The sequence below is a fragment of the Ixodes scapularis genome, unplaced genomic scaffold (assembly GCF_016920785.2).
Source record: "Ixodes scapularis isolate PalLabHiFi unplaced genomic scaffold, ASM1692078v2 PGA_scaffold0__279_contigs__length_252992795, whole genome shotgun sequence".
Taxonomy (NCBI): Eukaryota; Metazoa; Arthropoda; class Arachnida; order Ixodida; family Ixodidae; genus Ixodes; species Ixodes scapularis.
Window position 1 is genome coordinate 189,646,414 of NW_024609835.1, and position 16,073 is coordinate 189,662,486.

At 43.8% G+C, this 16,073-nt stretch overlaps 2 pseudogenes; one reads left to right on the plus strand and one right to left on the minus strand.

Annotated features, from left to right (window-relative positions):
- Window positions 1–350: 350 nt before the first annotated feature.
- On the minus strand, window positions 351–2,130 carry LOC120841755 (annotated as a pseudogene).
- Window positions 2,131–6,250: 4,120 nt separating this feature from the next.
- The window catches only part of LOC115318763, a 62,725-nt pseudogene continuing 52,902 nt past the window's right edge, over window positions 6,251–16,073 (plus strand).

Here is a 16,073-nt window from a genome sequence, read left to right on the forward strand (position 1 = left end):
CGGGGGTCGATACAGTACTCCCACAACTAACTCACTTTTTTCATTTTGATGCTGCACCATACATTTTCTATGCCTGGAGCTCTTTCGACTTCTGAAGAATTTAAAAAAGATTTGACTACTAGAGCAACACCCACTCCTCTACTTTCTCTGTCCTTTCGATAGAGCACGTAACAGGGAGGTATTATTGTATCATCTGTCACATACGAGTCTAACCAGGTTTCAGTGATAGCTACTACATCGGGGTCATGCTCTATTAAAATATGTTCTAGCTCGAGGGTTTTATTTACGATACTTCTTGCATTAGGGTTAATGAATAGGACACTTTTTGCCTGTGGGAAAGCGGATGCCTGTCAATCATCATGCTCGGGTGAAGGTACTTCTCTGGCTGAGTAAAGTTCAACTCTCTGGTTTGTATCCACTTCCCATGCGTAAGTTACTTCATTAATCTTCAATTTATCATACGATAAATATACCTTCTCTCCCCTTTCCCTGTCTTCTTTCGCACTGTCCCACAGTTTTTTCCTTTACATTCTAACATCTTTCGAAATGTCCTCGTTAATAAATAGGGCGTTCCTTTTAATTTTTAGCATCTCTGAGAATATTTTGCCTTTCATTGTAGTTTCCAAAGCGCAAGATTACTGGTCTCTGTTTACCCCTAGCCACCCTTCCGAGACGGTGAATTCTTTCGAGAGATTTAACTTCAACACCCATTTTTGATTTAAAGAAGCCTTCCACCACTTTTTCCACCAAATGCTATTTTCCAAGTCATCGATCTTTGACTTGAGCTTTACTACGGTCGCTTCTAAGTGCACTAGTTTCCCTTGTGTGTCATTTAGCTCCCTACTGAGATCCTTCATCTTGGAAGTAGACGCTTCAATTGCCTCTAATCGTTTTTTTAAAGCTTTTCTGACCCTGTACCGATGGTGATATGTTAGCCGCCATCTCTTTCTGACTTTCCAGTATTTCCCGCATTGTATCTCTATCTGGGCCAGGATTTTCTTCAACATATCCTCCCCTTAAAAGCACGAGTGCTCTTTAGCGACAATCAGCTGTGGCAACAAGGAGCAGTTTCACGCGCCTTGGGCAAAGTAACAGCAATAAACAACGGTCATCTGAGTGGTACGAGGAATCATCAAATTTGCCACATACCTGCGTAGAAGGAAAAAACCATTTATGCGACATGTCAGGCTTGCTGTTGCCTTGCCCACTGATCGCTGATTCGTGCAGCTGTTCCTTTATAGCCCCGAAGGCCGACGTTGAAGTCCCTCCCAGGTTTTTGATTTGCCGATCAAACACATTACTGTAGTCCTTGTCATTGTGCACTCGGTGACGAGGTGATGCGTTAATCTGGGGGACGACCACTTTAGTTGCCGCGTAGTCCTGCAGGCTGATGGTCCCCAGTTGATTGTGTCTGCGCGTGTCCTCCGTTGGCGATGAACTGTGGTGCGACAGCGGTAGCAGGAGCCAAAACTGCGTACAAGGAAAAAACATTTATGCGACATGTCTGACTTGCTGTCGCCTTGCCCACTGATCGCTGATCCGTGCAGCTGTGCGTTTATAACCCCGAAGGCCGACGTTGAAGTCCCTCCCAGGATTTTGATTTGCCGATCAACCACGTGACTGTAGTCCTTGTCATTGTGCACCCGGTGACGAGGTGATGCTTTAATCTGAGGGACGACCACTTTAGTTGCCGCGTAGTCCTGCGGGCTGATGGTCCCCAGTTGATTGTGTCCGCGCGTGTCCTCCGTTGGCGATGAACTGTGGTGCGACAGCAGTAGCAGCAGCCAAAACTGCGTACAAGGAAAAACATTTATGCGACATGTCTGGCTTGCTGTCGCCTTGCCCACTGATCGCTGATCCGTGCAGCTGTGCCTTTATAGCCCCGAAGGCCGACGTTGAAGTCCCTCCCAGGATTTTCATTTGCCGATCAAACACGTGACTGTAGTCCTTGTCATTGTGCACTCGGTGATGAGGTGGTGCTTTAATCTGGGGGACGACTACTTTAGTTGCCGCGTAGTCCTGCAGGCTGATGGTCCCCAGTTGATTGTGTCCGCGCGTGTCCTCCGTTGGCAATGAACTGTGGTGCAACAGTAGTAGCAGGAGCCAAAACTGCGTACAAGGAAAAACCATTTATGCGATATGTCAGGCTTGCTGTCGCCTTTCCCACAATCATGTTTGTATACTCTCCTCGGACAATGCCCCAACAGTGCACTTTGAGGCCTATTAAAAAAATATTCAGGGTGTGTCTTTAATCTTTCAGCATGTATTTATTTCAGAAAGACATCGTTAAAAATTGCACTCCAATTAATATGTACCCTTTAATCAAATAACTTATAGTATTCACTAGCGTAAAAACTTCCAAAAAGCAAAGATACCATTTCCTTTTTAAGGAATATTGCAATGCGCAATTTTGGTAGGCGATAGATATGTGCAGAAAAGTACAGTGTAAAGAAACTCACAGATAATTATTCCTGCGGCGAAGTCATAGCAGAACAAATTTTCGGGTTTTCTTCGACATGATCACGCGCGTCCAAGTTTCTAGGTTCTTTACAATAATTCTTGCGGCATTATACAAGTACAGGAAAGCCATTTCACAAAGAGAGTAATATATATATATATATATATATATATATGTATTTTTTTAACGACCGACTCTATTTCAGATTTGAAGAAGCCCTGGGTTTGCCGACTTTTGAAGCGCTAACGAGACACAACCAGTCTTTTACGCTAGCCAGTGGACATCGTTTCCCGTCGCCACTGAGCGCACAAGCGGGACTGGACCATTGCGCACGTCGACTGCTTCGAAAGGACGGATAACGTCGCTAGAGCGACTACTACCAGGTATTATGAAAAATTTGTTTCTAACCGTCGCTTTCAGTTTCTCCGAATGCCATAAAAGCCCGCTACTTAAAGAAGAAAAGCAAAGTCATTTTCTATGGTTTACCTGGTTTCAAGCTTAAGCGAATAACCTGTTAATAATGGTTAATCAAGATTAAATAATGAAGTGATTGATCGAAAATCTATTCGATCAATCGCCTTGTCCTATTTCTTCTCATGATTGGCAGACACTAGGTGAGGGAATCATCTTTATGGTAGGGAAGCTAATTAACTAAAATCTGCTCAGCTTTTTAATTGCTCGTTGTTTGGGTCTCTATTTGAAGTATTCACGGTAATTACTGTTAAAGGTAGGAGCAATGAAAGTAATTTAAAAGAGTATTCTTCTTTTTTAGATTTGAATAATTACATTTTAACTTTCTTTAACTTGATTTAAAATTCGTGCGCGAAAACTGCGTCGCAAGGTCTTCTCAGATTGACGCTTAGAAGGGTGATGTAGCCGTTTGAAGCGAATCATTTTTATCTAAACAGCGAGTACTTGGTGGTTACGCGAACCACGCAAGTGGCGATGTGACTAGAAAGATGACGTCACTTTTTGAAGCGCCATTGTGGGCAGTGCTTTTGGCGCGCTTTCGGCGCGCAATTTTTTTAATTCTGCTAAAAAATTTCAAATTATGTCAAACAATATCTAAAAGCTTTTTTTTTAACATTTCAACTCGTCTCGCCTCTAATTGTAATGGTCATCAGTACTGCAATTGAAACTTGACATCTGAAAAAAATTATTAAAAAGTTAACTAACATATTTGATATAATCAGTCAACTTGCTATGATGATTATCCCGTAATCTAAGTTCCACTGAGATTGAAAAATGCATGGTGAAGTCTAGCTGTCAAACATTTTTAAATCTGTCATAATTAAATCAAACACAATATCTATATATTGTTTTAGAATGTATAAAAGGTTTTGATGCTAATATTTTGGTGAGGGCTAGTTGGTTATTTGATATCTTGAATGAAAAACAGCGCAACTGGACAACGACGAAGACCACGTACAAAGCCTCGCTAAGTCCCGTCTGTCCCTGTTCTTCGTCCTTGTCCGGTTGCGCTGCTTTTTCCTCAATAGATATTTTTATACTTACTTTTATATTGTTATACGGATAAACTTAACATAAAGTAAAATAATTTAGAGCTGTATTATAGAAGAGGAACAACGTTTAAAGGAAGAAAAAAAATTCGCTTACATAAGTAACATACATAAACAATAATCTTAGGTTACAAAGTATTTATTATAATATAAAACTTTTTACTATAATTTGAAAGGTAAGTTTTATAGTCGAAGCTCCCATAAACAACTGAAATATAAACTCTTGCAAAAACGGAAAAAGAAAATATGTGGGCGAGCACCAGTTGGTAAAAACAGTTTTATTTCGTTTGAAGTTGTGGTGGGTCCTGCATTTGAAGCAGTTCGAATTTGCCGAAACCATCTTTAGAACAAGCGTAAGCAAGGCAAACTATCGACAAGGACTTACAGTTGTGAGTAAAACACTACAGTTTTGAACATAACCTGAGAGTCAAACTTATGATTAGAGTCGCAGCAGGCTATCAGAGTGCCTACACGCCGATGGCTCGCTTAGGCATTGCATCAGGGCGCCGAAATCGACGGCTACAATTGCGCGGCTCTGCGGAATGTGATCGAACAGGGGGGGACAAGTTTAGAGAAGCCTTCACGAGAGAGGGCAAGAGGGCTGGAATTTTTTTTTAAACTAATATACACACGGCTTCACAAAGATGGCTTAAGAAGGTTTTCTAACCTACAGCGCTAACTAGTGTCGCCGCACCTCAAAGGCGGGCCAATCGACTTTACGCTCAACAAACACGAGCTTCAAATTTGTTTATTTTTTGGCTCAAGGAGCAAATCAGAACTGAGTAAAAAGAATGCGTTAACTTTGACGATCAGTAAAATAAACGATGTTCGTTACTTTTAGCTGAGTAACAAGTAACGATAGTGATATTGCATTTCGTGTACATACATGGCTCTACTCAGAAAACGTGTCTGATGAGGCACGCATGTTAGGGATTACGCTCTTTTTCTTCATTATGTAGCATTTTAAGCGATACAACTACAAAAAAAATAGTTGGATAAGTAGAAAGTTCTAATTAAATGTTGAATATTGATAAATATCATAGACAACACATGCATTAAACTACAACCTCCCTTTTTCGTAGCGTCCCGTAGTTAGACGTACCTCCGTTCGTGCACATCTCCGCGTACCCTGCTACCGATGTCTTAATCCGATTCCGCGTCAAGATGTCCAGCGAGTCAAAATACCCAATGCGTCAAAATAATTATTATCGGGCCTCCTGACTTGTTAGACCTCTAGACATGTTAGACCTCTTGAATGGCCTTGGGTCTCTTGAAACGTTGGATCTATTGTTGCGTTGTACCTCTTAGCCCACATTGGACCTCCTGACTCATGTTTCACGAGTCAGAAGGTCTGACGCTTGGCGACATTTATTATTCGACCTTTTGACTACACAGACCTCTTAACTCTATCTCCAATTACCGGGCAAGGAGGGAAAGGAATTCGAAGGAAGATGGAACAAGAAGAGGATGAAAAGGAAAAAAGCAAAGCAAAGCAACGATGAATGAAGAATTTCACCTAGTTTTTCCTTACCTTTCAGCTGAAATTTTTAGCGACATCTTCCCAAATTCGGTTTAGCCTATATCTCACTCAACACATTTTTGTACGGTTTGAACCTCACTGCGGTGTTTCTGAAGGCACGAATAATGTGAAACTCAGATGAACTTACTGCTGCTATCAGGCACATTTGTAACATCATTGTGCTTCACCGAAAACTTGAAACCATATATTTGGATTTACACGTTCGCGTGTCTGGTAAATTACGCTTCTCACTCAATTTTCCCTTATGACCAAGTTGGTGCTCATTAGCATAGCTGTACTGACTCTTAGGAGGGAAGTTATTAAAGAGGTCATTTAACCCGCACTCTTGTCAGTTCCGATTGTGTTTTTTTATTGCGTCTGACTGGTTTGGGAAGACAATAGGACTTTTATAATTGGTAGGACACTTTTAACCCGTGCTTTTCAGTTTTCCGCGTATTTATTTCGTTTATAGAACACGAGCATTCTATTGCCAACCAAAAACTCTCCAGAAAAAAAAAAAGAAAAAAAAAACACGCTCGATACAATCTTTTCGGACATAAGCTCAGAGGTTTTTCGCAAACCCACGGACAAAATCTCACCTATTTTGGTTTGCCGGAACAAAAAGCTCAGCGAGCGCTAAGTTGTCCCTTCTTAGAGATGGCGACTCCAATTTTGTATTTGTGGGGACCCATTGGATAGAGAGATAAATACGTTAAGCACCGCAATTTTAATAGAGCATTTAGAAATTTAAGTATGACAGAGAAACAAGGTAAAATTAAAATAAAAAATTTTGAGATGAATACCTACATGATAACCCTAGTATAATAAATCGCAACTTCAGACGAGAGTACCGTTCCACGCAAAGAAATATTTTCAAAAGCATCGCAGCAGCGGCTGGATACTGAGTCCGAGCAAATTAGAATGCGTCGATTAAATTTTTATTGTTCAGGAATCGAAATAACGGTGTCTTCCTGACGTTGACTAAGGGAAGAGAGTGGGGGGGGGAAGGGGAGGCTCTAACATTTTATTGTATTTATATTGCACGCAATTATTTGTTTCCTTATACAAATCAAGGTCAAATTCCATTGACCAGTAACATGTCAGATTGCTTATCACCGTAGCCATGATATTTTGAGGCGAGCAACATCCCTTACTACTGTTAAAATTATTTAACATGGTATTTTTCAATTACCAAAACATTTAAAACATAATTCTCCAAGACACCACAATTGAAAAATTCTATTCAAATTTAATGGTGACCAGCACCACCAGGGCCGGTAAAATTTCTACCTATTTATCTTCATTAATAGTTTAAATATGTTTGCGATTTTGCTTCTGCTTCTTCAGGGACAGCTGGGGAAACACGTGAAGCTCGTCCGGCTGGTCTTTGGATTGACAACTACAGCCTCACACCGGTGCAGCGGAAACGGCGTACTCCAGCGTCAACTGGAACGGCGAAGTTCGACAAGGTAGTTGCTGCCCCTCTCAAACAGGTCACAAAGGCACTTTTTTGACCAAGCTGGACCTTCGTACGTCTGTGGTAGACAATGAGAGTGTTGTGACCCCTTTTTTAGCCAGAAAATCGGTGATTGTTACCAAATTAGAGCCTACATTTGACTCGTTCGTGTCGTTTCACTTCCCTGATGACCACACTGTTGGCAAAAATAACACGCCCAGACGTGTAAACCGTTGTCCCATAGCGGACACGTCGAAACGTGTTCGTTTTGCACGAGGCCATCTGTGTTTTTCGTCTACACATGAGGTGCTGTGTAAACTTAACAAGCTACACCGTGTCTGCCTTCCGCAAAACCGTTTCGAGCGTGTTCCTTCTGAAACATGGCGGCCAGCGGCCGTGAACAGGCGAGAGACGAGCCCAGCGAAAGCACACAGGGCGCGTTAGTTCTCGTTCGATGTCTTTTATACACAGTAAAGTCTCCAAGCGGCGGACGTAGCTACTTGCAAAGGTACGTATGTACGTGCGTTGTCGGCGGTCGGCGGCGTCGGTAGCTTCAACTGCTTCAACGAGCCGCTAGACAAAAAAAAAAAAAGAAAAACGAATGCCGAATTCACATGGATAAATAACTTGAGCAAACTATTTAGAATCGGGCGGTAACTTGCGCCACCTATCGAGATTTCTAGCAGCCTGTTTCTAAAAAAAAACGAGTCTGTTAACACTGCGAACGACCACGACTACAAAGCAACCCTACATACAACGCACGCAACACATCACACAGCTACACAGCACCGACATGTACACAAACACAACAACCGACACTACGCCCGACACTTCCTACTCGGTATCCATTTCTCCCCGCGGCGCATATAAGCTTGACATGTGCGGGTGAGCTCTTTGCTCGCTGACCATTACAGATTTATAGAAGAATACAGAAAACACGGCGCAATGGACAGCCGTGTATTAGAACTGTTTGCATTTAAAAAGTATGGAGGCAAAATCTATAATGTTAGTCCGTTGCTATATATAACTATATGTTAACAATAAATCTTAAACCGGTAATGAAAAAGTTCAAATTTTTGTTATTTTCTTGCTTGACCAGTGTTATGAGCAGCCCGACTAGTTTGAATCAGATAGGAAAACAAATTATTGGGATTTTGTCATTACGTATACAATAATAAATGAAAATGATCTTTGCGGAAAGCATTTTTTTATATATTTTTGTGAAGGACATCCGGACATCCGCCCAACACTTCACTTCCGCTAGTTGCAGCAGTTGCAGTACGGGAGCATGCGCCTTCACTTTTGGGGCGTTTTGACGCAGTTTGTTGTCGTATGTCGTGTCGGTGTCGAGAAGAGCGGTGGGGCTTGAGAGTTTGTGACCGGTGTTATTCGTGAACATTGGTGTGGGTCGCTGATGCGTCTTTTTTTTATACTGCCACCACCCCGAACTTTGAAGACACACGGGCCCGTAGCAGTGCATTATGCTGAATCGCGAGCTCCTCCTCTGTTGACGTCGCTTTCCTGGTACCACTCGTGGATACTGCAAGTGTTTAAACAGTGTGCACCGTCTCGCATACATCCCCGGTGACGTACTCGACCTGTTGAAACGTATTGCTTCCGTCATCTTAGAGTACGCAAGGCAGTTATCTCGTTGGTCTGGTTTCGGTTATAAAAGCAAGGCAAAACACTCGTAGTTCCCGCCCTCAGTACAGGTTGGACATCTTCCACACTTTGACACCGGATAACTGAATGAACGAGGATTTACATTCACTTCCGAGGTTACTCTCGCCACTTCCTCACCGTTGAGCAGCAGGATGAGCTGGCGACAAGCCGCGGATGAAAGGCTTGAGCATCAACAGCCCAAGCGCACTCGGTGCCGATGCGGGCTACGCGGGTTTCTGTCAACCGAGAGGCCAGCACAAACCGTGACCGTTCCAGCTCTTCGTCATGACACGGTGCTGCAGAGAGCAGGATAAAATACAGCTACACGGATCACCGAAGCAAACGACTGCTATCTTAAATCTTGGCTTGTGATTGCGCCTTTGTAGTAGATCATCTTATTCGTTTTGCTGGAGAGACGCAAACGACGGGCATGCATAACAAAATCACTTGCATATTCCGCATATCTCACAAAAGCATTTACCCTGTCACCTTGCGAAAAGCGCGAAACACGGAGTCCGCACCGTCCTAAGCTTCCCGTTTTTTACCTGCTTTAGAGCAGTTTGTACCTGCTAGTAGATATGCCTACTGAAACTGAAACAGGGCAGTGCCAGAGGGAAAGAGACAGTTGAGAAAGCTTGCTCGCTCTCCAATTTCTCAACCCTCAAGTGACTGTACCATAATAAATGTACCAACGCGTCTTCCAAAATAAAGAAAGAGCACTACGTTCACGACATAAAAAATGGTCTCAGTACATGCATCTGTCGGCAGGTAGGAAACCTTGCCCTAATTTATTCACGCCGCATGATTGGCGCAACAAACTCGTTGCAGGACCGAATCATCTACTCGAGCGGTGTGCGTCGCTATGCAAACGCAGTCCAACACGAAGCATAAAAAACGGCAGATTTAAGACAACAATCCGGAGTCCATTATTCAATTAAAACAACGCAATTTTGTTGAAAACGCCCGCGGCTTCTTACTCACGGTATGTGTCGGGATACTTCCACAGTTTGAAACGGAACGAAGGAAGATTTACTTTTAAAAACGCTCGCTGCGTCCTCCCGGACCAGCTGGACCGGATCAGCTGACGACGACGGGACTGTACCCGTTGAACCTCCACCACGCAACAAACAATGTGCGCTCCGTGTTAAAAGCGTGGTTCAAACAGACCCGGAATACAAAGCACCGCACCACACACGACGAATGTTTCAGCTCTTTTTCGCATCGCCGGGTTGCACCAAACAGAGCGAGATCGCCGAAGTCAACGCCGCGCTGTCGTGAACCTTGGCTTGTGGTTGCGAACTTGTGGACCCTGTGACTCCCTTCGCTTTCAAAGCACACACGCCCATTACGAATGCTACTTTCCGTCTTCCAGGAACATCACAGGGGCACTTCTGCGGTCACGTCTTCACTATGTGCTCGCAAACTCCGAAGCTCTAAGCGAAGCTTCTCGCGTCCCGTCAAACCAAAACAGTAGCGGCGCCATGCGTACTTGCCAGATTTTCTCCGGTCAAACAAAAACAACGAAAGCTAACCGGCGCTTGCTTCCAGCGTACATCGGCGTTGCGCTTGCGCCGTGGCCAGACCGCTTGCAGTTGAAGGTTGAAGCAAAAACGAAACCAACTGCAATGTCACGTGTTCACATCGAGGACACGGTTTTTATATCCATTTTAACTGTTTGGAACGAATAATTAGACCCATGACTTTATTTGTGGTGTCTAAAAAACTGTTATCAGGACCCCTAAACTAAATACAAACATGGGCGACATGAGGGAAGCCGCATTGCCATCGACCAGAAGATGGCGGCGAGCACGGTAAGCGCGGGTTTCGCCAACGTCCTGCGACATGGCGCAATTGCTTTTGGTGCATATCTGTCTCCGAGACATGTTTCTTTCCGTGGCATTTGTCTCGACGGTCCTTTTGTAAGTGTGTCCCCAAGCATTCCGGTGCTTCGATAGCCGGCAATGCCGCCGTCGTCGCCGGGGGCGATGCATGTTATCGAGGTCGGCTACACGGCTATGCGTGTATGACCGAACCAAAACACGTTTTTTACAACCTAGCATGATTTCTGAACGAATAATGCGTTACTCATCGTGTAAATTTATGGTAATTTGTGTAAATAGCTTGTTTTTCACCCCATATATTCGCCAGATACACGGGACTTGCTAACAGTGCAGTCAGTGTTTAACGTTTCGTACAAACCGGAGTTACGGTCAGAAGGCTCTATTTTTCACCAGTTATTCGGCAAGCTTGACAGCTCTCAAGTCTTTGTGGATGACCATTTAGCAGTTGAAAAGGCTTAAGACACTCGAAGTGTATTACCAGAATATGCGTGGTTTGCGTTCCAAGTCTTCCAAGATTATTTGTAATATTCTGCCGAGCTGCTTTGATCTAGTTTGTTTAACGGAGATTCGGCTCTGCGCGGGCATTTCTAATAGTTATTTTCCCTCAGGTAATTTTGTGTATAATCAGGATAGAGACTACAATAGAACGGGCATGAAATTTGGGGTTGGTGTGCTTATTGCAGTGTTGTCTCTAGTTCAATTCCACAAGAAGAGGGATTTGGAATCTTATGCGGAGTGTGTCTGGGTTGAGATTCCGGCTAGTGATGGTTACAACTATGTAGTTAACAATTAGTATTTCCTCCCTATGTATGATGATGCGGCGTTCATTGAACAGTTTGAGTCACTTCATAAAACGTTAGAGTTTAGTAGATATCGCATACAGATATATGAGGACTTTAACTTGCCAAGAATTGACTGGGCAGCGGGTACCGTTTCTTTTACGGCGAGCGTGACTTCAAAAAAGGGTTACTGACTGCTTTCATTTTAAACTTTCTGGATTTTTTTTTAATGCAAGGCACGTTTGAATTCTTGCGGGAATTTACTTGTCATATGTTTATTGAACGCCCCGCTTGAGATTGCATCCCCCACTTTAAACGTTTTAGTGGTTTTTAATACTTAGCATCCTCCTTTTTTCACGAAATTCTGCATATCGTGCAGGCAACGCGTAAACAATACTTCGGTTGAATACTCACATTCTCGTTGGAGTCATCTTGGACTGTACCAAGGAGCGATATGACTGGTTGGATGTCTTTCAAGAAAAAAAAGTTGACTCGGCTACCAATAAAATGACCTCATCTGTCAAAGGCGCACTCAAGAAATTTATTCCCAAACAAGTGGCACGCTCCCCTCATTATCCGAGCTGCTTTTCAAGAGATTTAAAATGGCAGCCCGAATGAAACTACGCTATTATCGCATGCTTAAACAATCAGGATGGCATGTATGGTATCGAAAGTTCAATATATATCGCACTCTGGTCAAAATACTTTACGAACAAGTTAATAGCTTGCACTTAAACGGCATTTAACATTGTCCGACAGAAAATCCCAAGAACTTCTAGCTCTTCAGTAAACAACGCTTGCGGGAAAATCGGCCAATTATTTCTCTTCGTGATGATGTTGGTTATCACTGTTAACCAGAAGAAATTGCCAAATGTTTTGCTAATATTTTAGTTCTTGTTAGGCGCCGGAACAACAAAGTGGCGCTTTAAGTGACGTCGGTATCCAGTCTTGGGACCTTCTGCCTAGCTTTACGGTTGACGATGACGACATTTTAGAAATCTTAAGTAAACTGAAACATAAATTATCTAGCGTTATTCATAGCATACCTAGTTTTATTTTTAAAGGTTGCTGCTCTCTTTCTGTACCTTTGTTAAAACATATTCTTAACTTGTCACTAACTCAGGCTATCTTTCCTGTGCTCTGGAAATAATCAGTAGTTGGTCCTCTTTTTAAAGCCGGTGATTCTATTTTAGTTAATAATTACCGTTATTTTTCGTTGTTATGCGGCTTCACGAAGGCTTTCGAAAAGGTAGTGCATAAGCGAATTTTCTTTTATTTGAACAGATATATACCTGATTTACAGGACGTTTTTGTTTAAGTGCAGCTCCCGTAAAATCAAATTTATTCTTATTCTTGAATTAATGCGCTTCAGTAGTTTCCGGAAGAGGTCAGGTTAACGCGATTCTCTTAGACATGGCAAAAGCCTTCTACTGGGTTGATCACACATAATTGTTACACAAGCTTGCCCTGCATGCTTTCAGCCCGCACCTATGCGCGCGGTTTTCAAACTATCTCGGTCATCGCTGCAATGCCGCTTATGTTTCCGGTAGCTACTCCGATGAAATTATTTCGTGTTCCAGTACGCCACAGGGCTTAATTTCAGGACCTATGTTATCTCTTTTGTTTATAAATGACATTTTTTTTGTAGTTAAGGATGTCAACATCCTTCTCTTTTGATGACGTTACGCTTTTCATAAGAGTCCAGTCAGTGTCTGATTGTTTGAGTCTTCAAGATGATGAAGATCCTTTTTTTTAATTCTGTGCGGAAAACTGTATGCAACTGAACCCACAAAAACGATATCTATTCTGCTATCTAGAAAGCGTGAGAGAATTTTTTTTGCGTACATTGTTGGTGGCGCCCCAGTTTGCCCCGTATCATTTATCAGAGATGTGGCGTCTGAATTGACACCGCACTTTCTTTTTATAATCATATTGTGGCAACCGTCAAGGAAGAGCTAAGAGTATTAGGTATGATTTCATAGTTATGTTGCCAATTTTCTGCACTATCATGTTCGCTGGATTTGTATAAGTTTTTGGTTAGGTCACAGTAAGAACCCAAGCAGCACATTACGACCGGCTCAAGCTTGAGCCAGACTGGGTAAACGGGGAAGTTTTAATGGGCCTAGATTGCTTTGCACCATGGCGCTAGGCAGCCCCATCCTGGTATGCCAGTCTGGCGACCACCGGCAGTTCCCTGTGTAGCCATGGACTGCCTCACCACTGGAATTATGGCATGGGCCAGGCGGGAAGCTCAGTGGTACCCCAAGCTTGGCTCTTTATTGTATATACAGCATGGGCCAGGTTAGTGGCCGGGTGGTTAGCCAAGCTTGGCTAGACTATAGAAATTCACCGTGCAGTTAAACCAGTTTAACTGGTCATATTGACAACACACTTCGCAAATTAATAAAGTTCAATTTATTTCCACAAAAAAATAGATACTGCAGACCGCAAAACTAAACATAAAAACATATGTACAATGCAAAACAAATGGCATGATAGTATTCATGTGTCCCAGCTGGTTTGCGAGATTCTCCACATCTTCTGGAGTGTCGGGGTTCCTGTGGTGGCTTACATAGCACCCCAAGGCATCTGAAATAAGAATAAACATCAGTAATTAGAACCACGGCAAATTTATTTGCACCCGTCTGTTCTAAAACGGTGGGTAACTAATGCCACGAATAAAAATATGCACTATCATAAACAGTATGAGAGGGAATATGGAAGAGTGTGCCAATCGTACATGCGGTGCCAGTCTCGCGGCAATTAAGAATAAACCGCATGTAAGCGATTTGACGAGCGAAAAGACAAGCGGCGACGATCCGCTTCACTGTCGTTCGGTCGCTCGCGTGACGCGGCAAACCGCATGAAAGTGAGTGGAGCAAGCGTTTAAGGTGATGAGCGACGATTTCTAGAAATCTAAAAACCGAGGGGGACGGCAAGCGACCGTGGGAAATCTCCGCCGCTCGACGCCGATTCTCTTCGCTCGCTTAATCGCTTACATGCGGTTCAGTTTTTACGCAGAGCAACTCCTAGGAATGAGAAGATCCTGCTGTTGTCACCCCCTTCCTGCCTCCCCAGTCTGTCGTCCGCTATGCAACTCACAATTGCGAGTTGAATAGCGGACGACAGACTAAAAAGGCAAGAAAGGGGTAACAACTGCAAGATCCTCTACCACAGTGGTTAACCACTGTGTAGAGGATCTCTGAAGCTGAATGTATACACTGACGGCTCTATTACTAGCATGGCTGTTCCAAATTGGGTTGCAGATAAGTTCAGTTTCCCATGATCCTGATCATGGAAACCAATCCAAATGGTCGAGCCTGCTTACCTGGCTCGCTGGCGTGGAGAGAGAGACAGCCATTGCCCGCGCTGCAATGAGGACGGAGCAAATTCCGAACACGCCGTTCTGAGATGCAGCCATTTCGCCCACGAGCGAGTGGAACTCAGGCGGAGGTCGTCATCAGCCACAGGAACCACCGCCAGAGGCAGCACTCAACGAACAGGCAAACTACCTTATTCAAACACAGCAACTTGTAACCTCCCCAAGCAAAAGAGCAGCGCGAACACAGACCGTAGTTCGCGCCACTCGCCACACTAACGCCAAATCCGGTTTTCTTTCTTTTTCTTTATTTTGGTTTTCGGAATTGCGTTGCTGCCGTCTCAAAACTGGTGCTTCGAGCGGGCGCGAGGGACGCGCCCGCTGTCCACGCACGTACCTGTCCAGGTAAGTGAACAGCTCTCCCCTTTCAAGGCATCCGCGCTGCGCGCGGGGACACTGCATCATCTCCGGTCCCGGGGCACTGGCGCATTCCAGGCGTCTGAGTCACCGGCGCATTGCACCTGCGGGTGCCGGATGTTGCCAGCGCTTTTCCAGCATCACGTGGGAGGCTCCCTGCCTCGGACACTTGCGCTGGAAGCGGCTTCTCGGTGCAAGACAGGGTGGATAAAGGCCGCGGTAAAAAGCGGGAAAGTTATAAAGGTGGAGTTAGACAAATTTCGACAGTTTGATTTCCGATTTGTCCGGTACAATTCCACTACAACCAGTTAAATTCGGGTTTGGCCCGTTCGTATCCAAACTCTTTTCAAATAGATTTTTTTTTTTTTTCAATGGGGAAAGCGAGTTTTTTTTTTTTTTATGTCTCTAGCTAAAACAGACTTCTTGCACTCAAATGTCGCCTTCTAGTGCGAGGACTCGTGCAACAAAGCGCCAAAAATATGTTAAGAGAACGCTCATACGAATTTAAAAAAAGAAATATGGAAAAAGTCAAACGAACTATAGAGTAACAGTGGTTTTCAGCGGGCATTCTGGGTCCGATAAAATACGAGCTTTAGCCACAGAACATTGCATAGCGGCAATTCCCTGACATTCCTTGGCTCACCCTATCTTCAATCTGGCAACATGCCCGAATATTGGCTGGTGCTTGTGTTGAGCGGACCAGGGAATTCCTGCGAACCGCCATCAATGACCAAGGAAATTTATTGGTCAACAAGGGAAGACGTTCCCTGGCAGTTCTGTGGCTTTCTGGGGCAAGGAAAGACTGTGAAACGCCAGGCTTGCATACAGACGTAAATGGCTGAACAGTCGTGGCCAAGCTATCACAACTAAGTGCCAACCTTGGCCCCAGCTAAACCAAGCAACTGTGCTACCTGGGAATTCGGCTCTGTGGTTTGGGATTCACTGATTTTTTGCAAGCGATCGCGATTGAAAATGTACAGAAGCGAATGAATAATATTGTCTGTGATAGGTATATTGGAAGGGGGTGTTACTATCATTACAACTCATTGCTTTACTGATTTCTATAGCATAAACTACCCGTGAGAAGAGACTACCCATATTT